We start from the raw sequence: 27,291 nt of genomic DNA, 5'->3' as shown, positions 1-27,291 counted from the left end.
CCTAAAATGTAATGAAACCGAACTGAAGTGTGGAGTAATGCTGTTTTTTAAGCATGAGCTCTGTTCCTGCTTTTTTCTTTCTGAAGTCAGAATGTCCTTACAGTCTTGCAAGTCTAAGGCAAGTGTCCTTTATGCCAGTGGGGGATGTGCAAGTGAGAAGAGTTGAGGAAGGTTGGACAAGTCTGGAAATCAGAGCAGGGGTGATCAGAAGCCCACCTCATCCCAGAGCTGGAGGCTGGGTGCCTGCTGTGGCCTCGTGAAAGGCTAAGGTCAGTGGAAGGCTCTGGCATACCTTGGGGTGGCTATGATGCAGGAGCAGCTCCAAAGGCTTGCCCTGTGCCATAGGAGTCTAGCAATTGCAAGTGTAATTCTTTGCTTGATTTTGCTTTGGTAGCAGGAGAAGGCAAGTGGGAATGCCAATCTTGTTCCCTTCTCAGGCTGCTTCTGCATCTTGCCTTCACTCTCTCACTGCACGTAGACTGAATTCAGAGGAAAGGAAGGAGACAGGACAGCTATTTGTGATAAAATAGGGCAGAGTAGCAAGGTGCTATATGCTTCACATTCCTCCAGTTCAGGGGTGTATTTTCTAAGACAACATCTGGACTCCATTGTAAGCAGTGTCATGAGTTCCATCCAAGCTCTGGTTTTCTTACTTTTGCTTCTTGTGGACCTGTGTACAGTGGGAATGCACCAAATGGGAGAGGAACTAAAAGAGAAGTTGTCTTCCTTCACTGTCTTTATCTGATGCAGATAAAAAACTTATATTACTGTCCCATGGGAAGGTCTCCTTATCTGCAGATGCAGTTGGCTTTTGGTGAGAGGGTAGCCAGGATATTAATGGTGCTATTAAATGTGGCAGAGCTCTTCTGCCCAGGTCAAATACAGATTCTACCCTTGGATGTACTTACGCTGCTGCTGTTGAGGCAGCCAGGAAATGTGTGCATTAAAATGGAATGGGCAGGTGCCAAGGGAAGCATCAGCTGTCATGTCTCCAGTTTATATGGGTGTTGCACTATTTCTTCAAAAAGGGCAAAATGCAGCCCTAAGAAAATAGCTGTGATCTATTTCTAATGCCCACATGGGAAAATAAACAAAACAACTTTGTTTTTCTTAGGTAATTTTCCCCATCTGCACTTTTTTTTAATGCTAACGCTATACAGCTTTCATAAAGCCCTGAAATAGGTCATGTTTTGCAACAAGAAGATGCTCACCAGTGTTCTGCTTATAGTCTTGTAGCAGCAAATGTAGGCAATGTATAAAAACATGGCACATGTGTAAATTTGCCATCTCATTGCTTTTGCTGCTCTGGCTCTATTGTCAGTAATAATACCACAGCAAGTATGGTTGGAGGGAAGCCAAACATTTATTTAGGCTTTGATAGTATGTTGGCAGCTGTGTGATCTTTGTTAAATTCAGAAATGCAAAGTGTAGCTTGTTTGTAAGAATCAGATGAGACTGTTGAAGCAGATGCCTTTTGGAGCAATACCGGCGAGCTGTGACACATGTAAATGGGGCTGTTCGACCACTTGCCCATGTATATTGAGATTTGCTTGGTCTCTGGAGCTTTTTAATTAAGTTGGGATTCAGTGTTACACAAATGAAACACTCTGAGCTTGGACAATGGCAATATGCTTTTCCACATCCCTGCTTGCTGGGCAGCCCCTCTTCTGGAGGCAGAGAGCACACTGGATATGCATTAGTCCAAGCTGGGACTCCCATAATGGTAATCTTTGAAGAGAACATGCAGATATGTTATTTTCCAATTAGTTAGCCCTCTGCATGTGTTGTGTGGTATGTCTGTAATTAATCTTTTGTAAGAAGGTCTGGAGGTAGTGGCAGCAGTGGTTTGTAATTACTGTATTTGCAAAAAGTGATGAAGATATTGCTCCTTTCGCTTTCTTTGTGCTGTGGCTGGTGTGGCCAAACTAAGTGAGGATTTCTATAAACATGAGTATGCTGTTGTGTGAGTGTTTTATGAGAGTGGCAAATTCTGTATTTACATGGCTGGGAATGTGGTTTCCTATATCATCAAAACCTGTAAAGCATTTTTTTTTTTTTAAGTAGTTTTGAAGGGATTTTTAAACAATGCAGAAGAAATGGGGTGGAAATGGTTAAATGACTGTGTGCAAGTGTGTGAGCATCCTAAAGCTTGCCACAGTTTCTGCTGATGGAGAGGAGTAGTGTAGTAGTGAGTAGCCCCAGCTCTGGCTGCAGTTGGTCTTCAAATTTCTTCTTACTCAAAAGAAAATGAGAAGTAACTGTTCCAAAGCATCTGTGCTCCTTTGCCATTGCACGTTTACAGCCAGCTGGGTGCACTAATAGCCAGAATCGCACAGTTGAGCAGATAAGCAGACTTAGAGCATCAGACTGGCTTGAAAGTGCTTAGCATTTATTCATTGTTCTTAGTGTATGTAATTTTATTTCTGTAGTCAACTGGGGTATTGAGTTGTGATTAATTGCACTGATAGTTGCTTGCTGTGGCTGGAGTGTGGAAAGGAAGAGAGTTCAAATACATAAACTGCATAAACTAAGGAAAAGTCCAAGGAGTGCATTAAACTGCACAAGCGAGATTAGCTCCACCAATCAGAGGCAGAATGCAGGATATTAAGAGGACCAAAATACTTTTAAAATGAGAACAACCAAGTTAAACAGTAAAAACTGGTCCAGGAAGCCGCTTATCTTTTGGGTCTCGTTAGTCCCCTTGAGACTCCCAGAGCCACGCTTTCTCCTTTGAAATAGCAAAGTGGCCCAGAGCCACTGTCGTGCAGAACTGCAAGGTCAACTATAAAAGCTGTGGGTTGCTGAACTCAGCAGCTATTTTTGTTGTTGAGGTTGGTCTCTATATGCCAACATGTTCCAGCTGAAATGTAACTTGCCCGGGAAATTAGTTAGTGTGCACACAAATACAGGATTATAATTACTGCTACAGAATGCTGCTCACTGGAGAATTGAGCTTGGATGGGAAAGCTAGTCTGTTTCTTTGCCCATTTTATTTGGAAAGAAAGGCAGCAGTGAAAGCTGCCAATATTTTGATGTCAGCATCCTTTGTTTTTTCTGGCTATCTGAGACCCCTTTGATTCTCCTGCTGCCAGAAATGTTTGCTCTGGCCGTGTTCTTTTTTTCCTAGCAGATCAGCTATTTATCCACAAGTTGTGAGAATCAAAGTCTTACATTTGATGAACTTTAGAGAGTACATCTCTTAAACACCTGTTTCTGCAGAGACCTCCCTGTGTTTTTACACATGTAAATCAATTTGTAAAGCACAACAGTAGGTGGTCCATGTAGAACCCAAATGCAGGTCCTCTGCCTTTGCTCAGCGGTGACACTCCACTTGGCACTGTATTTCTGGATGTGTAATGTTAATTAAATGCAGTGACTGGGGTATGCTGACACAGTGTTTTCAGGTTTCAGCTTACAGTGCTGAAATATGTAATTCATGGAACTGTCCTGCTGCTTCTCTGGGGGTAGGTGGGTTGAATGTGGATAGGTGTCCAGCTGTAAGCAACTCTGAGTAGTTGCTAAGATATATCATCATAAGTCATATTTTGTGTTTTGTTTTGTTTGCATGCTTTGTAGCTCTGCAGTGTCTTACAGTAAGTTTTGAGGTGGGACAGAAAAAAAAACTTCCCACAAAGCAGGGAGCCCATGTTACTCAGTCCGGTTATTCTTGGTACTAGAAGCTCCAGCTATAATCTTCTAGGAGACAAATCATATTTTATATTATACAAGAAGAATATATTAATTTTTCATATTTGTCTAATTTTTCTTGTCTGACCATCTGTATATATAAAGTATTAGTGAGATTAATCTTGTGATAGTTGAAATCCAGTAGGATGTTTTTAGTTGAAACACACATAAATAACTGAACTAGTATCACACCATAATCCAAAGCACTGATTTACATTACAGTCATATATCAGAATCTTTCTTTTGTTTTATCGGAGATGTTTCATAACATTTAATGATTACAACAGTGTAGGTGGTAGGATGAAATTGCACGTTGTGCAAAGGGTGCTGCTGGTGTAGGAAATTGCTTTTTGTCTCCACAGATCAGAATACTAAATCATTTAAGAATTGGTACGTATCCAAAATGCGTCTGTTGACCCAGATTCTGTCCTCTGATAACAAGACTGAAGTGATTGTTTTTCTGGGAACCCAGTAGATTTTCTTTACATTAGTAGAAGTGCCAATAAGTGCTTGCTGGGGGATTTGTAGGATACTGCTCTTCTTAAAGAATGCGCTCGTGAAACTCGCCTTTGTGTTATCTCCTCTTACATTTCTGATTTGGGAAATACTATGCCAAGAATTTAATAGCCACACTAGCGTTCTGACAAAGACATTGGGGGGGAGGAAGGGGGAAATGTGTTCTGGGCAACTGCCCATAGTAATGTAATGCTTCCGGGGCAGCGAATATTACGTAAATGCCGTGAACCGAGTGCTTATAATGCTGACTCCTTGAAAAATACCACGTATCCTTTTTATTTATACTTGCACAGAAAATGATGGGGGGAAAAAGGGGGGGGGAGAAGATCTGAGGATCCTATGTGAATGCTGTTATGGATACTCTGCGTGTTTTCATGAATGGAATGCCACCCACTTCCTTAGTTTTCTCCAGTAGTTTCTTCTTACGATGTGTATGCTCTTTCTTGCTGACTGAACACATGTTCTCTGAGAACTAGTCCTGGCATGGAGTTCTGTACTGTGACCTGCAAAGAGTCAGCTGCTGCACAGTCATAGTTCCTTTCCCTCATGGAGATGTATTTCTATATCTGTTCTTTGTAGAAAAGTGTAAGCCCTGTATAATGAAAATACCAGATGTTTGCCTTTAGACAGAATTTGCGTTATCATGGCTTCCAAGCTGCCAGGAAAGTCTGGACTCCAGCAGTGGGTTATTTCCCTACTGAGAGAGAATTGAGTAGAACACATGCATGGGACAGTTTATCCCAGTCTGTATTTATTCATAATAATCTACACTGCCCTAGATATAAAATACACTAGGGCAGAACAAGTAGAGGTTGCAGCTCTTGGAGCTGAAGAAAACGTGTTGCTTCTGTCTCCTGCTGCCCAGTTTCTTATTGAAAACAATACCAGGCACTGAGATTCAGCTCAACTGCTCCAAGAGCCAGATCAAAGCAGTATTTATAGGCAAGCCTGCAACATGAACCCAGGAGGAAGGAAATATTGATTGCATCACATTTCCTTGCTCTACCTGCAGGAGAAGGGCAGCACGGTGCACCCAGAGGATGTAGCTTGTGGTGCTCTCAGGGTTGCCTTGTCCTTCTCACAGTCTCTATATGACCCCATGGATCTGCTGGAGGTGCAGGATGCTGAAGGCTGTCCTGGCCGGTGATGGGCCCTCTGTCTGGGTCATAGAATCATAGAGTGGCTTAGGTTGGAGGTGACCTTAAAGATCATCTAGTTTCAACATTGCTGCCATTAGCAGGGTTGCCAGCCACTGAATTAGACTGTCCAGGATCCCATCCAATCTGGCCTTGAATACTTCCAGAGATAGGCATCCACAACCTCACTGGGAAAGCCATTCCAGCACCTCACCACACTAAGTAAAAAATTTCTTCCTAACATCTAACCTAAATATCCCTTCTTTTAGTTTAAAGCCAGTCCCCCAAGTCTGACTGCTAGTAGACTGTGTAAAAAAAAAAAAAAAAAAAAAAAAAAAAAAAAAAAAGTCAGTCCCCCTCCTGCTTGAAAGTTCTCTTCAAGTGCTGGAGGGCTTCAATGAGGTTTCCCTGGAGCCTTCTCTTCTCCAGGCTGAATGAGCCCAGCTCCCTCAACCTTTCTTTACATAAGAGGTGCTCCAGCCCTCTAGATCATCTCTGTAGCCCTCCTCTGGACCTGCTTCAGCAGCTCACCATCTTTCTTGTGCCAGAAGCCCCAGGCCTGGTTGCAGTACTCCAGGTGGGGCCTCACAAGGGCTGCATACAAGAGGACAATCACTTTCCTTGCCCTGTTGACCACTTCACTTTTGATGCCCCCCAGGATACTCTTGGCCTTCCAGGCTGCAAAAGCACACTGCTATCTCATGTCCAACTTTTCATCCATCAGGACCCCCAGGTCCTTCTCTGCAGGGTTGCTTTCAATGAGTTATTTCTGCAGTCTGAACTCTTACCTGGGATTGCAAGATTGAGGTAAAGAGCTCGTTAAATACCTCAGCCTTCTCTGTGCTGAGGTCGTAGTAGGTCAGCTCTCCCTTTAAATTTATTGGGGGGGGGGGGGGGGGGAGGAGTCTGCTCTCCTTTGCCTGTCTCTTCTGCCCAGTGTATCTAAGGAAACCCTTCTTGCTGTTTTTCACATCCCTTGTCAAGTTCAGTTCCATCTTTGCCTTAGCTTTCTTGATTCCATCCCAGCACATCTGGACAGCAGACCTGTATTTTTCCCAGGTGATCCATCCCTGAATCTAAAGGGTTGGTTCATTGCTGTCTGAAAGGGGCTCCAGTAGGGCTATTCATGTCATCCACTTACGGCATTACAGTTCATTAGTAGATAGTGCTGAGTTAACATTTTGATTATTTGGCTCTTCCTTTATTTCATGGCTATTTTCTGAGTTCTGCCAGTTTGTACAGTGGATCAATGATGAAAATTTGGTCACAGTTGTTGGATAACTTGCAACAAATGAGATTTGGAAGAAATGAAATTCTTCCTTTCTTCAGTAGATATTTCCAAGAGGCTCTGCAGCCACATACTGTGCTCATGCACCTCCTGTGACACCTGAGCTGGAGCTGGTGTGGGGCCTGGGCAGCCCAAGCATGGACAGAGCCTGCTGGCAGCTGTCAGTATCCATCTATAGAGGCATAACCAGTAACATTCATTGTGCTTATGAAGACCCCTTGCTGGCAAACGCATTCAGTCTTTTGAAACAATAGATCTTCAAACTAATTAAAAACACTTCCCCAGTGATATTGCATACTTGAGAAATAAACAAACTGTAAAACAATCAGCAAACACAGCAGTATTCAGCAGTATTCATTTAGAAGTGTATCTGCTGGAGCAGAGGGTAGAGAATGAGCTCGATTTGGGGCTGGAGAGTATTCTGTGCTCCTGGGATCACCACCCAGGAGCTGGGATGACTTGCAGGCTCAGCACAGAGCTCAGAAGAGGCAGGTGGCAGATGAGTGAAAAACCCCATCTGGCAGGAACCAGGGAGGTGACACCAGGAGCTTTAGGCTCCAGCAGTTCATCGGAGCATCCATTTAGTAGGTAGTAATTACAGGAACACAGATCATGGAGAATCTGGCTGCTGTTCCCCTAGACTCTGATCTAGCTTGTCTATGAGTCATTTGTAACTTTATCTATGGTGAGGGCTGTGCAGGAGAATCACAAGGGAAAGCTGCAGCTTGGGGAGCTGCACTCAGGGCTGCCATAATGCTAGTGGCCTGTACTAACTAATGCAGGCCAACAGGACAGAAGAATGGACATCTCTCTCTCACTTTCTTGTACCAAGGGAGATCTAAAAATGAGTATTTCCCATTATTTTGTTTAAAAATAATGAAGAACTGTAAAGCTGAAAACTATTCATGCCTTGTTTGGCTTGGACTTCGTTTGGAGAGGACGTGATGAGGACTTATATTTGAAAAATGATTGTCTAAATGAGTCCCTTTGGACTGATCAGATCTGAAGGAGTGAGTTCAGCTTGTCAGAGCTGTATCAGTCCATTGAGAGTCCTGTCTCCTCTGGAATGAGGACAAGGCAGCTCTGACCTACTCAGCAAGCAATTACGTACCAAAAATTGAATAAGCAGAGAATGCAGAACACATTCTGTACTGCTTAGTTGTTTTACGTTCAAAATGTGAAACTTTACCTTTTTTACTTTCTGTAGTTACTGATGATTGTTTAGTAGCTAACAACCTTGTCCTCCAGACGGATAGAAATCAAGTTCTAAATGTGAAACTGCATGACACTGTTTGCTAATAGCTATGTGGTTATATGGGTGGGCAAAAGGTTTTGCTCAAATGACAACTTCAGCACTGCAAAACTTTGTGCATGTATTTCTGCAGTACAAGAATATGGCTCAGATACTGGTCATACACTGACCAGAGAAAAATGCTTTGTGTGTTATAGCCTTACTTCTTGCTATGTGTGTGCACCATACCTCTGCTGGCTTGTCTGTGACCTTCTCTGTATGTGTTGTCTTAGAGAGGCAAGCATGACTGTGTTTGCTTGGATGCAATCAAATAAGTCAGTTCTGATCAGTTGAGCAGAAAAAATTAAGGAAGTATATAATTCTTTTTTTTTTCTCTTAAACAGTTATTTTCCTAGTCTCACACGTTGCTTGAATTTCTCTTGTCATTGGCAGACTTTCTCCATAAGACTAATTAGCATGATAGCTGCTCATTTACTAAATGCTGTTTTCTGAAATGTTGTCCTGTGTGGACAGGCTGCTGGTGTCCAAGCAGTATGAAATACCTTGGCCCAAGTGACACAAGGCAGTGATGAGAACAGTGTTCACCTCCTGGGCACCTGAAGGTAGCAACCTAAACAAGATGGTGCTTATAGGAAAGGGTAATGCCGTGTTAAATCAGCTAGTGTATAGTTGCAGAATACAAACGAAGCTTCAGACTAAATAAATAAATAAAGCTGAAATCCTAACATTGAAAGATTTCCTGAATGTTCCTGAAAATGACCTCAAGGCTCCACGTCTGCTCTTTGCCTTGTGTCCCTTCGGTACCTGGACTACAGTAGTTCGACAGGCTGAATTTAGGAGCAAATGCTGACCTACTTTAAAATTTTATGTCTGCAGCTGCAGTTACCAAAAGATGGTGTTAAATGTGTGTGTTGTTACTAACAAAGTATAATGTGCTATTTTTTTTTTTATTCATTTGAGGATTCTCTTCCCAACCTAAGCTTTGCATTGGCTGAATTTGCTGTAGCAGTGCCTGGTTTGTAATAGCAAGTTTTTATTGGTAACTGCAGTTTGCACAGGAACAATGAACTCTTTGTCACGTTGAAGCATTTTGATTAGATGAGCTCAGTTGAAAATGAAAATAAATTCTTCCAACTTAGGAAAGGTATCATCTGAGTTATAGTCGGGTCAGGTCAGAGCTGAGTGTGTATTCTAAGTAATTCCCCTGTGGAATTATTACCATCACCATAATAATATCTCAGTGGAATAAAAATGGAGGTATTTGTCCTGATAGCCTTTCACTTTTTATTTGGAAAATCATTAAAGTTACATTATCTCAAGGTTTATGGAGGGAAAGTAACACCTGCTCCAGGAATCTACTGAAAAGTTATCTCAAGGGGAAAACTATTGAAGTAGAAATTAGACAGATATTAAAACCAGACCACTGTTTTCCTCTGTGACAAAACTCAGTTTTGAGTTGCGTAACGCTCCAAGTTAGTCAGAGCTGGTGATGGTGAGAACCATCCCTCCCGTCTCACTTCTCTCTCCATCACTCTGTCTGCCCACAGGAGCGTACATGTGGTGTGAAGCTGGTTATTACCAGGGTGAGGTGTTGGTTCTAGTGAGAAGTTCGGTTGCTGCTCTTTCTCATGTAGTTTGTTTTCCCCAGTACGTCAGCTGCGAAGATAGAAATCTATAACTCATTTCTTTTTCTAGTCATTGTCTAGAATGATCTGTGTTTGAGCCCTTGAACGTTATGAACTTTGTCTCCTCTCTCCACTGAAAATTCAGTTTTAAATAAGTCTCCTGTCATTTTATACCCTTCTTTTCATTCAGCCTCTGGAAAAATGTGCTCACCAGCTCTTCCTTCCATTTTGGGCTTAAAATATCTGCATGCTTCAGCTCAGCATTTGATGCTTTCCCTGATAGCATCAATGTATATGTGGAATGCTATCTAGTATTCTTCAACACAGTATTTTACTGAGTCAAAACAATATATATATTTTAAAGTAATATAGCTGTGGCTTTCAAGTCATGCTTCAGTGTTAAAGGAATGCTTCTTCCCTTGTGTCTGATGTGTGAAAGTTCCTTTTGGAGGTGTTTCTAATTCTCATCTCCTGGGTTCTGTATAGAATTATTTTTCTATGAACTAAGAGGAAGTTTTTAGGTTTTGATGCTTGCATTTCTGCTCGCCCTAGTTTTCTTTGAGCATGAAGAAGTTAATCCTCCCATGAAAGAAGTCAGTTGCGTTTCCTTGTGTAGAGAAAGCTGATTTTAATACTGCTTCACTTCCTTGCACTCCAGAATGACAGTTCCAGTTTTGTTGGTGTGACTATTTTAGGAGATAAAGGCAAAACTGAGGAATTAGTACTTTACTGCCACTGAAAGATGGAAGAAAGAGTGACCTTCAAAAGTTGATGGAGACTTTTTTTCTGAAATTCTTGCAGTTCTTCCTCCTCAAAAAATTAAAAAGTGTCCTAGACAAGTTCTCAAATGTCTGCAACACTTGGTGTGGAAGTGACTGTTTTCAGCAAGGACACATGCATTGCTGATAACGTGGTGTTCAAGGATTTAGATATGGAAGCTGGGAAAAAGTGTTTTCTTGAAAGGAGAGATGTCTAATAGCAACACTGACAAACAATGCAAGCACAAACCAAGACTCCATTAGTTTGGTTTTAATCTTTCTTTATAAACTTCAGATTCTGGAAGATAGAACACAATCATTTTAATTAAATGACTTCTTGTACTTTTTTTTTTGCAAGAAGTTTGCATAGCTCGTAAGGACAGGATTACCCTGCCTGTACAATGCCTGCAAATGACAGATCAGTATCGTACCACATGCCATTCATTGCTGTGACTCACCTGCAAAAGTGAAGTTGGGAATGGCGATTGGCAGAACACTTCAAATCTCTACAAGAAATACCTGTTTATATAAAATTAGGAGACTTTTGATTTCCTACTTAATCCTTTGAACTAACTCTTTTTTAGTTTTATTATTTTAATTTTGGGTTATTCTTTTTCCTATTAGCTGTCACTGCTGGGGAGGAAACCTGTTTCAGAGAAGTGGAGTTGTCATGCTGCTTGCATGCAAATGCTCCTATCATAGCTGCTCGTGTGTCCTGGCGTGGGGTGAGGTGAAGCTACTGTCACCTACTTTTTCCTTTTTCTGAAAGGCACGCAGGGTTTGCAGCTCTGCCTGGCCTGGCATGGTAGCATCCTACTAGAAACTGTAAACATCAGGAGCCAACTTGTGCTTCTTCCTTAAACTTCTTGGTTTCGTAGCAGTCTGTCATTAATTAGACCAATAATTGATAGCACGTGTTGTCTGAGTAAATGGTTTATTTTCTTTAGCACAGAAGGTGGCGAGGAAACCAACAGGCCTTACATCGTATGATAACTTTCCTGGTTTTGTTTCCTTCCTTTTTTCTCCACTGGAACTTCTCACATAAGCCTGCATGTGTGCACTGGTGTCAGCTTTCTGCATGCAGAAGTGATCTGTGTGACACTGTAATCATTGCCAGTGGCTCCTATCCAGGGCAGTGGGATCAATTATTTCTCTAGAAGGTTATGTATGTGTTGCTGTTAATTTTACAAATAAATACAGAAAGGGAAGCGTGGATGATGGATTCTATCTGTGAAGGAAATTTTTTTCCCCAAAAACTCCCACCAGAATTTATTTTTCCCATTCCTCCACTGGTTTGTGAGGAGGGGAGGACGTGCTTTTATTGTTACCATTGCTCACCTTGGAAGGCGAGATGTAGGATTTTGTAGTGTTCTCCTATGTGAGTTGCTTTTGTGTCATCTCCTAAGGAAATTCCTGTAGTGTGTGTGGACTGAGAGAGGCTGAGGGAGAGATGGTTACTTATTTTAGTGCGCTGATACTATTTCACAGCGGTCTCCTTGAGTTTAGCTCCAGTCTCATTGAGTTTAGCATGTAGCTGGCAGGTCCCAAAGGCAGAGATTTTGTGCAGATGAGTTTTACGTGTATGTGGATTAATTTCTTAAGTGAGGAACTACAAGCTTGTATTCTAGTGGATCTTTGTCAGTTGTTGTAACTCTGAACTTGAATTGTAGGACAACTGCATCCTCCAAACAGCTTCTTTTTATTTCCTAGCAGGTGAATGTTGCAACAACTTTGGAAAAAATAAAATAAAATAAAATAAAAATCCCTAACTGCTTAATTAGTGTGGACACCCGGTCAGTGTCCCACGGGACTGCTGGGCTTTTCCTTTCTCTTCATCTGAGAGAGAACACAGCTGCAGCGTGGTGTGAGTGATGTTTCCAGACCATCCTTTTGAAAATCTGCCATGAAGTAACTTAGGTGAGCCTCTCAGCGCTGCTCCTGCCTTTGCTGGCTGCTCATGGGCTCTAGAAAAAGCAGAGCTTGAATGCCCTGCAGGCATTTTCAGGGAAAGGTTTTCTAGCTGAGGTGTGCAGGAAGCACTCAAGAGGAAATGCACAGCCATCCCTGCTGCCATAATACAGAGCAGCCCAGGGTCATAGGAGCACAAAGACAGTTTAATGTCATTGAGACATAGATTTCTTTGGGAAAATACTTGAGCTCTGCTTCAGAGTGATTCAAATTGACTGCCGGCCCTAAACAGCTTCAAGACATCCAAGCTACCTTCATTGTTCATTTATTCTGGCACAACTAAACAGAGCCTTTCTCCTCAGTTAAGACACGAGAGCTTGTGAGCTTTGCACTCATCCATGAGATCACATACTGGGTCTCAGTTTCAGATCTCAGCAGTAGCAGCTGGTGGAATAAAAGGATTCCTTGCAATAGCACCACATCCATGTGCCAGTGCCTATGCTGGGGGAACAGCGGCTCCCAGCTAAGCCCTGCAGTCTTGGTGCTCTGCTCATCCTCTCTGCAGCACTGCCAGGAGTGGTTTCCTGCCTCTGTGTGCATCAGTTGCTTCTGAAGAAAAATCATAATGCGGTAGGAGCTGGTGCAGTCTTGTTTGTGTCCTGGGATGAGCATGCTGGGCTGCACACTGAGAATGGCTGCTCTGCTCTACAGCTAGATGTAGCCCTGCTGTATCCCTGTGCTGTGCCTTTCTGAGCCTGGAAACTCAGTTATTGAGAGCCGAAGGATCACAGGATAATTCAGGTTAAAAGGGACCTTGGGAGATCATCTAGACTCCCTGTGTGCTCCAAGCAGAGTCAGCTCTGAATTTTGGTCAGTTGAGTAAGGATTGCAAGCTTTAAAGCATGACTGCCATCTGCCACAGCCCCTCAAAATTGACAGAAAAAGAGAAGCTACTGGGGCTGCTGCTGCAGCGAAGCAAGAAGGCCCACAGTTTGGAAGGAAAGCAAATGGCAATCATCAAAGAGGCTATTTATTGCATTACTAAAAATGGTGTTTTAAAAACCACTGATTTGGACCATGATGAAACCTTTAAAGGAGAATTGCTTTCTGCTGGGGAATCTTCTGGGACTTGGTTCTCAAAACAAGGCATTTACATAATCATTGTCAGCATGCAAATTCCTGATTTTTTTTTTTTTAAGCATAAAGGGCACATCAGTGTTTAGTGATGGGAGCCTGATGTGCATTTTTTTTTGTCTCCCTCAGCAAAAGAAACATTATGATATTATTGATATGCTGCTGAAATTTAAACATACTCATAGTAGGAGTAAATCTATTTCCTGCACATCTGTTTTTATCTATCTGTAGTTTTGTGTATAGGTGCAATCTGTATACATGGGCGATCTATATTGTTGCTAAGGTTGCTTAGCTGCTGAGTAATACATGTTGAGAAACATTCTGTCAACCTATACCCCGTACATTCTATTCTGTCTAGAGACAATTTAATAAAAACAGGTGCTTTTCCATAAGAGAAGTTCAGCAGCCATAAAGAAATATGCACAGCATGTTTCCATTACGTCTTTACATATCTTGTAATTAAAGATGTGTCAAATTCCTCAAAAATAATTCACTTGGTCAGTGAACCACGTTATTCAGTGATTTGCAGATATCACAAAAGAGAGAGCTCAGGCATTTTGATTCACTCTGCAAATCGGCGTCGTACTCCACCACGTTATGTCTTAGCGTTGCCCAGCAAATTGACTCTTGTTGCTTCACACTACATTACTATGCATCAGGTCAAAGTTACACAATTTTTTTTCTGATCAGATGCAAAGTGTTAGGTGGCAAATATTGAAATTGCAAGAAATTTAGTGGAAGAGCTATTTCCAAGGTAGATCTTCAGGAAATACTTCCTGGTAGAGTAATAATTTATTGATATCCTTTAAGAATATAATCAGTGGATTCTGAGACAAGAAGTAAAATGTCTTGCACAGCTTTAGGGCAAGCCAGGCAGCATTTTTAGAAGGCTTGGGGACTTTTTAAAATTAAGGACAGTGGTGGCACTGCACTGATACCTTATGCCCTGTCCTCCTCCAGCAGTGTCATCCCACACAGCTGGATCCATGGAGATCTCAGCACAGCATTCCTGCTGCTGGGGCTGTAGCATTCACAGGGTGAGAAGGAGAGAGAGGCCGTTCTGTGATTATGAAAGCAATCCCTGGGGCAGCATCCTGTAGGGTCTATGTTGCAAGAGGCTTCTGTCCTGAGTTAGGCAGGAAGAGCATCATTCTCAGAACCTCAATTTTTTCCTAAAACACACAATTTTCTTCACTGATGTTTTTATAACCTCAGCACGGAGGTGAGCTCTCTCTGTGCGCAGCTCATCTGAAAACTGTTTTGTTTGAGGCTCTTAAAGTCATTGCAAGCAAGAGAAAGGATTTACTGCTGATCATACAGTAATTTTTCCCTCATTTTTCTTTGTCTGGACATTCAGAATATGTGTCTGTACTTCACTAAGTGCTAAAGTTAAGTGGGTGATCACCTTTCACCTACAGCCAGGGATTTCCAGCTGAGCCATTTTTCATGCCTTGGATGGACAGTACCAGTGAGTTGCAGTCTGCAAGCCTTGCTGTCTGTAATGCATCACCTAAGCAGCCTGATTAGAAGTATGGAAACTTGTATTTCTGTGCTAGTTTCTTTGTTGGCTATTCTGCTTTTTTTTTTTCCCCTTAACACCATAAAAGAAGCTAGCTGTGCTTTGTAGTGCTCAACGTTCCTCCTAGAATTGACCTGAGATCTTGCAGGGAGAGAGCACGTGTGGGTTCTCTTGAGATTCTGTACTGCAGCCACTGCCTTTATCCCAAGGTTATGGATATGGAGCAATTTTTTTGTATTTTGCTTTTTTTTTTTTTAAGGTTTGAAAGAAAAGTCTAGAAGTTGGGTGAGATTTGGAATGTTTCCTACAGCTGTGGACGTGGAGATGTTGGGTGGGTGGAGAGGAGTATTGCAGCTTTGAAGCTTTAACGCTAGACGCTTCAAATCTTCTTTTGCTGATCTGCTGAAGATTGTGTAATCTCTCTAGCATGCAGATGTTGAACAAAAGAATATTACTGTAACATCCTTAATCTGCCTTTCCTTCTTCCCTTCCTTCCTTATGATCCTCCCCGCATTCCCTCAGGAATTGAAAGCATAAAATGGAATTTAAGGAAAGGTGCACTTCTACTTTCCTAGAACTAATTCTCTCCAAAGAGATTATCTGTATTACCAGGAAAAGCTACTGCTCATTAGATGACTGGCAGTAGATGTAGTTTAAGGCAATAAATGAAGTATTCTGGATCTCGGTGCACAGGAATATAATTAATCGGCTATTTGTTCTAGTAGGGCTGCATAGGGATTTAACAGGAGATCAGCAATGTTTAGTAATTTCATTGATAGGTTTTTTCCTTCTCCAGCTGAAGGATTCCATCTTTTCCTAGAAAATCAAACTCTGCCTTAATTTAGATAACGCAATTTTTTTCTGTGTGTGTATCATAGAAGAGAGGAAGCAAACAGGGAATAAATGAAACAAAGAAATTTAAATTATATGAATACATGGGTAGGTTAAGCCTTCTTACTTCTTTTTGTCTTGGCTCATGCAAACCTCCCACTGAAGTCCAGAAGCAATTCTTCAGGCCCTAGAAGTGACAAGAAATGCTGTAGTAAGCTAGTGGATAATAATCTGTACAGCTGTTATTAAGCAGCTACTGAGGTAGGAGAGTTATTACGTGGATGCAGCAAAGGGTTGCAGAGATTGTCCCTGAAGTCTCGGATTTGCCACTGCCATCATTCAGTAGTTCCACACTGGGGCCATCAGAGTTGTCCCTGGTGTGTGACATCTGTAGGATGGAAGCATGCTGTAAGGCACCCTCCAAACAGTGGCTGCCAACAAAGCAGCCAGAGAGCATCATTTCCTCCAGTTTCATCTTTGAGCACTTTTGTCTGTCCAGCTTTGTCTCGGGTGTGAGCACACACGTGGTGCTGCTGTGCAGGGGAGAACAATCCCTTTCCGTGAGTGGCAAACTGTCTACTAAGTGCAATCCATCGCAGTACATCACCAAAGATCAGCCTGCTTTTGAGACTGATGTGTTTTGAAAAGGAAAACACCAAAGTGAAATTTATTTCCAAACTCCTAAGTTGAGGGCTTTGATCAAGAAAACAAAGCATGATGTTGTTTTAAGAAGACACTAATGACTGAGGAAGAAGCGATGTGTTTAAAAATCTTGATCTGCTGAGGATAATGGTTGCAGGGCTTGCCATCGGCTTCCCATTAGTGTCTGAAAAACTCCCATGCTGTACCCTGCTGCACAAAGCTAGCAGAAATTTTAATACTATATCTCTGATTTAACTAGAGCACATGTCTATGAAAGACTTATTTTGTAAGATCAACACATCTATTTCATATTGCTCGCTTCAGAATACAAAGCCTGAAGATCTGCAAGAATCAACGAACAGTAAAATGTCTGGCCAAGTGATTGACAAGGCAAGAAACTGACAGGTACTGTATGTAATAGGCTAAAACCAGCCTCTGGAAAAAACACGAAAAATGGAAATTAAAACAACAGGAAAACAAAGAGCATTTCAAATTTGTCTTAATTCAATTTCTGTAGCTTTGCACATGATGTTACCCAGCAAAAAGTGAGCGTGATATGTATTTGCATGATCACATCTTTTATTCTGCGTCAAAGTTGAATGAAAATGGAAACACAGAAGTGTTGACTGTGATAACATTCAGGTGACACGACTGTGATAGCATTCAGGTCATGTCTCATACGTACAGTTGAATGTTAGCTGTGTCAGTTTGCTTACAACTGATAGTAATGCAAAGCCTTCAGTACTTTTCATTAGCGAGTAAAACTTAAAGATGGACATCCTGTCCTCAGAGGAAAACCTTTTGTTTTTTATGGGATCATCTGTAAACAAACCTCGTTTCCTCATCGTAGCTTTGAATATTTGCACGAAGCTCTCCCTTTCAGCTGAGTTGCCTCTGCACGTTGATGGTCAGGGCTGTCTCCCTTCCCAAGGTTCCCTTGCTTGGTGTCTGTACAGGCAGGCTAGTTGGAAAGAATCAGTAAGGTGAAACGGTACTGTTCCTGAATGCTCTGTGTCTTAATGTTTGCTTCAGTCTATTTGCACTTCTTTCATTTCCACACAAGATCTAGGCTTTTTTCTTTCCTTGCAGCCTGCAGTCTCCCATTTCACACTCTAGAACAATAAGAAAAAATGAAATTGGCTGGAAGTTGAAGGCTTTAACTGAACTGAGTGCTTGCTCTCTCTTCCGTGTTAGGAGATTTTCACTAATTTCATAAAATTACCATTCAGTGTGATCTCTCAGTGCTGTGCAAACGCTGTATCAAGAAATCCCATCGAGTTAACCAAAAGATTTTCTATCTAATAGCAAATTGGATTTAAGTAAGGACAATCTCAATTATCACATCTTTCATAATTAAAATTGACACAAAAATGGAAGGATTAAAGGCTGTCCAGTTACTGCTTTATTGTGAGCAAAACCCAGCAACTGAGGTGTAGTTTGAGCAAGGACACAAGAAACGCATGGCCTTTCAGCTTCAGAGCAGGAAACTGACCTCAGTTTGGGCTCTGTGTCACAGCAGCTTCTGCTCCTCTTGGTCATGCCACAGTGCAGAGTAGTTCAGCTAATATTTCTTTAGGAGGAGTGCAGTTGTAAGGCATATGCATTCATTTGTTTTGGATTGCTATTGCTGACGTTATTTGTCAGGAGACTTGATACATACATGACATTGATCTTTCTGCAAATCACATTTGTGTTTGAGTTCTGAGTAAACCTTCTTTAGGCTCTGTATCTAAACACTGATCTGAGTCCAAATATTGAACAAGGCTGAGAAGAGCAGTTGTGGTTCTTTGCTGCTCTGATCAGCACTGAGTTCTTGCCATAAGCGTTTCACCCTGAGTTCAACATGCTCTTTACCTGTGTATCTAGAGTGTTGTATTTCAATGTCAGAGATACAAAACCTGAGGAGATTAATGGATATCCAAAAAGCTATCCATTTTCTTAATCCCTATCAGCCATCCCAGTATCATCTTTCTATGAGCATTACTTCACTTATCAATGTATGGCTTCACGTTATAATCACATCCATTCAGTATACAGAGAATGGGGAAATTGCTATGAAAGTGGTGAAAAGAAATGTTCTTCTCAGGGGGTTTGTTAGCTTTTTGTTTTATTGACCCAAGTGTCTCATTTGTTGGGTTCCTCTAACCATCTGTATGTAACTTGTACGTTCTGGTAGATCTGAAAATGTGAAATATGTGAATTTTTATGATTAGGATGGATAGTTGCAGAGGTGCTGACTGTTCTGGATGGCAGATGTAGCAGTAGGGCTAGGAGGGGCTTTGAGCAGTGTTGAGAAAGGCTGGCTCGCCTCGCTGTCGGTACGAAAGCAAACGTGATCACAAGAGGAAAGGCTGCCAAAAAAGCAATGTCTTAACATCTGTCTTGGATAAAATACCTTATTTTTTCTTCCATCAGACGGTGTTCACTTTCTGGTTTCAAACTGTATAACTGCAAAGCTGGTAAGGCATTTACAGTTCCATGAATATTTGTGTTGAAAAGCTCAGACATTTTAAGAGATCTATGTTTCCAGCTAACTAGTGCTTTAACTTTTGAACCAAGCTGCTTTTTACTGAAATGGGTGTGAGAGATTAAGTTTCTATTTCTATTCTTAGGAATTAGAATCTTGAGTGCTAATGTCTAGGCCATGCTCATTACAGCTATTTTTGTTTTTGAGACGGGCTGGTTGGGCTGTTCTCATTTGAAGTTCATTATCTGAAAGCATTCAGTAGTAAATATGATCTAGTTGGCAGCTTTCAGAACAGTGTAGGTCCCCTTGAGGGCACTCGCAAAAGATAACTGAAGTTACAAATTCAGAGCGTAATTTTTCTAGGATCTGGATCTCTATTGAAAAATACACTGATGTTTGCAAATCAGAAGGTTGGAGACCGTTAAACAAATCTGTTTGCAATTGCATCTGTCCACGCCTATTATCCAAATACTCATTTCTTCTGCAGTGACATACTGAATGATGAGCAGCAGCCAAAGTTTGGGAGCGTTCCTCCGGTACGGGGAGGCTTCCTTAAATGGACAGGTGCTTTGTATCAGGCACTGGAGCCCTGCAGACCAGAGCTGTGCAGTACCTAACCCAGAGGCCATCTGTCTAGGAAGATGTTAACATCAAAACCTGACACCAGGGCCCCTCAGTTCTTTTGACAGTATGGGAGATATACAACTGGGTGCATTTTACATTGTGAGATGGGATGCCTGGTTAAAGCTGTAGATTTTTGTGTGATGCTTGCTTTGAAGAAAGAGTTTTAAAATAAGAGTAAGACAAAGAAAGTAGGCAAAACCCTGTATTTTGACAAACAGAATTTGCCTTGCAAAGATGTGACTTGTGAAAAGGTTGTTTTTCTTGGCAGTAAGCAAAAATAACAGTATGGAGCTTCTCATTAAATGAAGCCAGGCTGAAAAACTTTGTCTAAATTTTCTAGTAGTGGGTTGAGAGATGGAGTGGTGGCAGCCATGGAATAAGCAAAGTCCAGTGCTTTTCTTACTACCTGGAGCTTTGTTGTGGTTTGCTATCAAGATGTAAGGACTTCTGATTCTGTCAGTGTATGCAGGCTTTAGCTAGGGAAACCATGAGGCTGAATTTAGGATTCTGTTCTTTGATATTGTAACCTGCTTTATTGCTTTTGGGCTAGTTTTAAAAATTATATTTATCAAGGCTTATAGTTACTGCTATGCACTTTGTCTTGCCTAGATGAATTTTATTTAACTGTATCTGTAAAATAAAATTCTCACAGCTCAAAGTCACTGAGATATTGATATGTATGCATGAATTCATGAATGACTACCAGCAGAATTCAGCTTTACTAGTCACTGTTGAGCAGCAGAGGAGAGCATTAGAGAGATTAAGATTGGAGGCCCAGATGGAACTGAACTTGGCAAGGGATGTGAAAAAGAACATGAAGGGGTTCTACAGGCATGTGGGCAGGAGGCAGGCCAGAGAGAGCGTTCCCTCTCTGATGAATGAGGATGGAGAACTGGCTTCCCCAGACATGGAAGAAGCCGAGATGCTCAGTCAGTGTGTTGTCGCCCCAGTCTTCAGTGCTGGTCAGGCTCCCCTTGTCTGCCAGGACCCTGAACCTGCAGGTGTGCTTCACATTTCCTGGAAGCATCGTCTCCCACATTGGTGAGGTTTCTCCAGCCACTTCTTGCTGGTTGTATAATCCTTAAGAATTATGGAATTCTTAAGGTAGGCAAAGATCACTGAAATCGTCTGATTCAGCAATCTTATTTTTAATTATTGTATTGAGAACAACAACAGTAATATCACCAAACACCTCACCGAATCCTATCTCTCTGCCAAGCAAACCACGTGACTTTGCTTCCATCACCCGCAAGAAGTACGTTCTGTGTAACCTGTGCTTTGCATGAAACAAAGCCTGTGTGCAGATGTGTTCCCTAAAGCAGGAAAGAAATTGCAAGTAATAACAGACTTACACTAGAGCCTGTGTGCATTTAATGAAACAGAACAATGTGGTAAAAATGGCCCGGAAAAAGAGAATCCATCCAACCAGAATTCAGCTTTCTTATCTAAAGGAAAGACATTTTCATATGTAACAGTGTCTTTTATTTGCAGAAACAATTGCATTGGAAAACATACCTAATGAAGTAACTCTAGAACAAACACTACAATAAAGAAACAACATAAAACTATTAACAATATCTAAAAGGCCTAAACAGAATGTAACAGTTCCTGGAAAGTTCTCAAACGGGGGTCCTTGCTGATATGAGAGCAACTGAGAGGCCTGAGGTCCCACATTGTTGTCACATGGACGGAGTGGGCCTCAGGTGGCATGTTCTGGCAGGGCTGTCCACTGCAGCACAGCAGGCCTGATGGTCGGCAGCGAGGGGGGCTGCTGCAGCTGCTTGTGCAGGTTCTGCTGTTAGGATTTGGTGGGCAAGGAGCCACGGTGCAGAGCAGGCTCTGCTTGCTTCATCGCTTTTTTTGGTGGTGCGACCATATCTTGCGTATCTTTGATGTCAAACGGGTCATCCATAGCAAAGAATGATGTCTTTCTTCCCTGCACATTGAGATGTTTTGTTTTACATGTATGTTTGCCTGATGGTTTCTGGCCCTCAGCCAGTGCAGTTTTTGCTGCACTGGTTCAGGTTGGAACTTCTGTTTGTTTGGGCTGTCTGTCTTGCGGCTTTCTTGAGTATTGTGCTGCTGGGCAGCCAAACTTAGGGCTTAAGGACAGCTCGGCCGAGCTTGTTTTTTCTCATTCCCATTTGGGTTGCTGGATAAAAGGCTTTTTGTGTGCAGAGGGGCTGGTAATTCTGGTAAGTCTCTGCACCTCTGCTTGGCTGCTGGTATGAATTCATCCTGCTGTTTACCTGTGCGGTTCTCCATTTGGTTGCCACCGTTCTGCAGTCTCACACTGCACTGCTTACGCTTCTTGTCCAGAGGTGGACAGTGATGTTGTTGGATATGTCCTGGTGCTACTGGTAGCTCAGAGAAGGGCATCGCTGCACACAGCATTGCCCGCTGCTCCTAGAATCATAGCATCATAGAATTGTTCAGGTTGGGAAAGACCTTAAAGATGATCGAGTCCAACCACCACCTAACTATACTACCCTAACAACCCTCCTCTCAATCATGTCCCTGAGCATCACATCCAAATGGTTTTTAAACACATGCATGGATGGTGACTCAACCTCCTACCTGCCTGGGGAGCCTATTACAGTGCTTAACCATCCTTTCTGTAAATAAGTTTTTCCTGATGTTCAACCAAAACTCCCCCCTGGGACAACTTGAGGCCATTTCCCATCTTCCTGTCAGCAGTGAGACCAGCCTCGCTCTTGCTGCAATCACCTTTGAGGTATTGGAAGAGAGCAGTAAGGTCTCCCCTAAGCCTCCTCTTCCCCAGGCTAAAAAAAGCCCACTTCATTCAGTCATACCCCATAAGGCATATTCTCCAAGCCCTTCACAAGGCTTGTTGCCCTTCTGTCAGAAAGCTTTCCAGCCACTGCTCCCCCAGCCTGTAGGGCTGCCTGGGTTGGTTGTGACCAAAATGCAGGACCCGATGCTTGCCCCTATTGAAACTCATGGAGTTTACCCTGGCCCAGCGATCTGGTCTCTCTAGGTCCCTCTGTTGTGCCTTTCTCCCACCTAGCAGATCAACACTGCCTCCCAACTATAGGTCATGACTGAAGATGTGAAATAGAAGCGTCCCCAGCACCGAGCCTGGGGGGACAGCACTTGTGACTGGCCGTCACATTTGCCAATCTCCAGTCCACTGGGACATTCCTGGTTAGCCAGGACTGTGGAAGGATGGCTTGGCAAGCACACCCACAAACTCCCTGAGCACTCTTGAGTGCAGTCCATCTGGCCCTGTGGACGTGGGATTGTCCAGCTTTTGGAGCAGGTCCAAAACCACATCCGTGCATGATGCGGGGCCTACTCTGTTCCCCATCCCTATCTACCAGCCCCTGGCCGAGCTGACTCTGATCCATGTGTGCCTCAGTTGTCACACGCTTGAATAGATCACATCCATGACCAGCAGATCACAGTTCGTCTCACCAATTCACACAGCTTGGGTTTCTGCCCTTTACTGTTAGCAGTACTTAGTATTTACCTGCTTGGTGTTAAGGCAGAGCAGCATGATCCGCATGCACAGCTCACTGATTTCATCGAGCAGGGTGCTGGAAGTTGAAGCTGTGCCACCAGCGTTGTGAGCGGTGTCTTTCATTGCAAAGGCTGGGCACAGGCTGGGGTCCACTGCACTTTGCTGGGCAGGTGAGTCTGCTGGCCTGAAGCCAGATATTATCAAATGTGGGGCCAAGCGTCACTTTTGGTCCCCCCTCTTCACCTGCAGAGCCTTCCCGGAGCAAGCAGGGAAGAGGTGTGCGTTGGTTTCGGTGGGCAGGTTGCCGCGGCCGGGACCCCGGCATGACTGTGCTGTCGCCAGGGGCAACCAGGTGCGTCGTCCCACCCGTCTCTAACTGCCCTAACTGCCCCGTCTTGTCTAGCCCCATAAAGTGTCACAGGCTTAGCCCTAGATCTAAGTCCCTGACAGGGGGGCAGAGGCCCCGGGGAAAGGAGAAAACAACGAAGCTGTACTAACGGCTTGCCGTGCGACCCGGCCGGCCCCGAGCCGCGTGCGCTCCGGGAGAGGGGGAAGGGCAGAGAGCTAGCAGCTAGTTTTAACGAAGAGAAAACACAACGGCAGCGATCTGAGGAGGAACGATAATTTACTAAATATAACCAAATCGAACAAAATGAGAGAGACGAAAGTATGCAAAGTGCGAGTCAAACTACAGCGGTGCGAGGGAAAGCACGTGCTGTGCTGCGCGGCGAGCTGAGATGGCTGAGCCGGGGCGAGAAGGAGAGGCGGATCTTGGCGTCCTCCGGAGCTTCACCTCGCTTCCTCTTCCCGCCGGGTCCTCCGGGGATGCCGCCCCTCCACTCTCCTCAGGATGCCCATACGAGGCAGTAAATGGGACCAGAACTTTAACTCTTTAACTCCCCCTGGTCCACGTATTGTGATGTGGATGTTCTGATGTGGAATACTGACAACAAAAAATCACCAAACCACAACAGTAAGAGTTTTGTGTCAGGGTTTACAGTGTCAAAAGAAACTGCTCCAATAGGTTGTGCCCCCTTGCTGAGTCAGTGAGGAACTCTCTCTCTGGTTTGGATTTGTTGATCTTTTGCTCTTGTAATTTAGCCACAGTTCAGTGCGATATCTCATAGCCCACCTCTGCCTAACAGGAGGCTTCAGGGGGTGATCCTCCCCCTCTACTCTGCCCTGGTAAGGCCTCATCTGGAGCACTGCATCCAGTTCTGGGCTCCCCAGTACAAAAAAGACAGGGATCTCTTGGAAAGAGTCCAGCGGAGGGCCACGAAGATGGTGAAGGGCCTGGAGCATCTCTGCTATGAAGAAAGGCTGAGTGAACTGGGTCTGTTCAGTCTTGAGAAAAGAAGGCTGAGAAGGGACCTGATCCAGGTCTACAAATATCTAAGGTGTGGGGGGCAGAATGGCGAGGCTAGACTCTCTTCAGTGGTGAGTGGAGACAGGACAAGGGGAAACGGCTGGAAACTGCAGCATAGGAAGTTCCGTACAAACATGCACAAGAACTTCTTTACAGTGAGGTGACGGAGCACTGGAACAGGCTGCCCAGGGAGGTGGGGGAGTCTCCTCTGGAGATGTTCAAGACCTGCCTGGATGCCGACCTGTGCGACCTGCTGTAGGGAACCTGCTTTGGCAGGGGGTTGGACTCGATGATCTCTGGAAGTCCCTTCCAACCCCTACAATTCTATGATTCTGTGAAGTTGTGCAAATTGTTTCCAATTACACCCAATGTGCCTGGAATTGGTGGTGGAGTGGGTACAGCTTTCTGGTAATGACAGTAAACTCACCCTGCTTAAATCAGAAGCTACCCAGAAGTATGTTGTGTTCCTAACCGTGAAAAACAGTTGCTACGAAAACTTGAGAAAAAAGTGAGATTTTTATTATAGACTTATGGTGGTTTTTTTGGTTTTTGTTTTTTGGACTTTTTCTCAGTGTTCTGCAGAAGGTATCTGAAATATACAAGCCTGTCATGTGTTACTTTCTTGCCAGTTTTTCTTATAATTAGTTCAACATGGCACAAGACCTCTAAATGACCCTTGGTGCTGTGTCACAGATTGCACTTTGTATGTTTATATGAAATATCAGGATAAGAGTCAGCTTGGGAGCACTCTGCTTTTTTTCAAAGGAGAAAAGTCTCTGCGGGGCAAATGTTTGTGATAACTACAACTTTATTAAAACTTTTGAAGGGAGTGAGTAAAATGATTCTGCAGAACTTCATCAGTGATTGAGTTTTTCCCAGTGGTTGTCTTTTTGACTGAAAATTGAATTTAAAAAGAGTCAGGCACTGGTTTTTCAGTGTTAAACCTCATTTCATTGATTACACTAGGATAAAGTGAGTGTAAATTGTTACCGTTTTGGTTTAGTGCTTTGTACTGTTACAGGGATCTGAGTGTGATATAAAACCCATGTGGGTGCACACGCTCTGAGCATTCTGAGGCAGCTGAAGCCAGCTGTGTGACTCAAGTTGCTGCTTTTCCAGTCACAGTTGCCCAAGATCCTTACATTATGGGGAATGGGCAACCAGGCTCTCTGTGTACCAGGCGTAAGCTCTAAAATAGCGAACTTAGTGTAGGAGACTTCTGCAGTCTGTTGCCTTCATCCTTAATGGGAGCGTATTGACCACATACAAGGTGTTTGCCAAAGAAGCAGAAGCAGCAGCAGGAGCATAATCTGTGCACGGTCAGCACTAGGAAGGCTCCTCAAATAGTAGGCCCTTTTTGGTCCACCTGGAGTGCAGTGAGTGGCTGTGGAGAGTGACGGCTGAGATGAAGTTGCTGCCCTCTCCCTGGGCTTTTGCATCCTGCCCGGCTCCAAAGACTCGGAGGGGAGACTCAACTCTGTAGTCTTCAGCCCGAGCTTTATGAGTGCTGCAGTACCACAGTGGAAAAAAAGGCCAAGAATATAGTCCAGTAAAAAGATGAGCTAAATTCCAGTCTATTTTGAAAGATTTATTTTGCAAATAAAACAAAGCTGTTTCAGATTGTGGAAAAGTCGTAGCATTTTATAGTCCAACTGTATGCAAAGGGCAAAGTCTCCTAGGCCTTCTGTATCCTGCAAGCTGTGCCAGAAACATCTGCAGAAACACATCATTTCAACAAGACGTGTAAATAAGCAAGCTAATTCACTGAATTCCAGAATATCACAGTTAAATCTTTTCCCCTAGAGGTTTCCATATTCTCCTGAAGTGACTTTAAATGGGGGGAACAAACAGTAACCCCATTAAGCGCAGAAGCACGGTTGGAGGCAGCAGCATTAGATCTTTGCATAAATGTTTTGTGCAAAAATAAGGAATATCTGAAATACTGACGCATGAAGTGGTGTTTTCTGGTCAGAGTGCTTAAAAATGGGATAAAGTAGTGTTCAGGTAAAAGTCTTAATTATCAGTAGAGGTTTTGAGGTTATTCTGTTGCCATTAAACTTAATTTGATTCAAAGAACAGTAAAGCTCAGTCCCTTAGGTCTCCAAATCCTGTCCTTGACCTGGGTTCCACTTTCTAATGGCTAAAACCTTGCCTCTGACTCTGAACATATAAAGCTTCATATAGAAAAAACAGCTGGGTGGCACAGCTGGTACTTCTCCAAGCTGTGGTACCTCTTCAAAGAACTGTTTGCTTCTGAAAACATGTGGTTTGAGGGTGTGGGAGCGGAATTTGTGATTTTCTGGAGAGGGAGAAACTTGGGGAGGAGAAATACCTGAAGCTGTTAATAATCCAGTCCTGGATTTCATCTCTTAGTTTTCTTGCAGTTGTATTAGTTTGACGTTGGCTGATCCAGCAGATAAGTTGATTTCTCCCTACTGTAAAGCTTTGTCCCTCTCTTCTTGCTTAATGGCATGGTTTTTCTTGTGCTGAATCATTAGACACCGCTTTCATCGTAACAGCAGCATAATTTGAACCAGAATTCATAAGTGTTCATGTATTCTGTCGGATAACACAGTGCCTCTTGTATACCTTTGTTATGGTCTTGTTAGTTATTACTTACAGCTGTACAATCCATCTCATTTGGGTGTATTTTGTAGTTTATAATCTTCATAATATTAACAGAATTGTCTTTGCAAATTGCTTCCTAGTTGCTGTCACTGAATGTCTCCTTTAAAGACCCGAACTGCTTCTTGGAATTCAAATAACTGGCATTAATAGGATTATTCATGGATTAAAAGTAAAAGAGATGTCTACGAACAATATTTCAAAATCTTACTTAAATTTGCTTGCATGAAGAAAATGGAAGCTTGTTTGGAAAAGCACCACCTCACTCTTGCTGATCCTTGTGTTATGTATTGCTTCCTAAGCTGTGCTTCAGGAAAATTCTACAGCTCATCCAGCCATAAAGCCGGAGTCTTTATGGGTGTAGTCATTCACTTCCAGCCCAGTGGCCTGGGAAGAGGTGGCTGAATGTCTAACCAGTGTTGGGAAAGTTTC

General features: G+C 43.0%; 1 long non-coding RNA gene across 1 annotated transcript in view; it reads left to right on the top strand.

Annotated features, from left to right (window-relative positions):
* LOC128081822 (uncharacterized) overlaps window positions 1–20,002 on the top strand; it is a 37,329-nt gene extending 17,327 nt beyond the window's left edge. Inside the window, exon 3 of the long non-coding RNA XR_008207421.1 lies at window positions 19,251–20,002. This is a non-coding gene — a long non-coding RNA (uncharacterized LOC128081822). The remainder of the gene's footprint in view (window positions 1–19,250) is intronic.
* Window positions 20,003–27,291: the final 7,289 nt, after the last annotated feature.

Source organism: Tympanuchus pallidicinctus, unplaced genomic scaffold (genome assembly GCF_026119805.1).
Source record: "Tympanuchus pallidicinctus isolate F22 unplaced genomic scaffold, pur_lepc_1.0 scaffold22, whole genome shotgun sequence".
Taxonomy (NCBI): domain Eukaryota; kingdom Metazoa; phylum Chordata; class Aves; order Galliformes; family Phasianidae; genus Tympanuchus; species Tympanuchus pallidicinctus.
The sequence above is the reverse complement of the archived record's forward strand: the minus strand, read 5'-3'. Positions and strand labels throughout refer to the sequence as shown.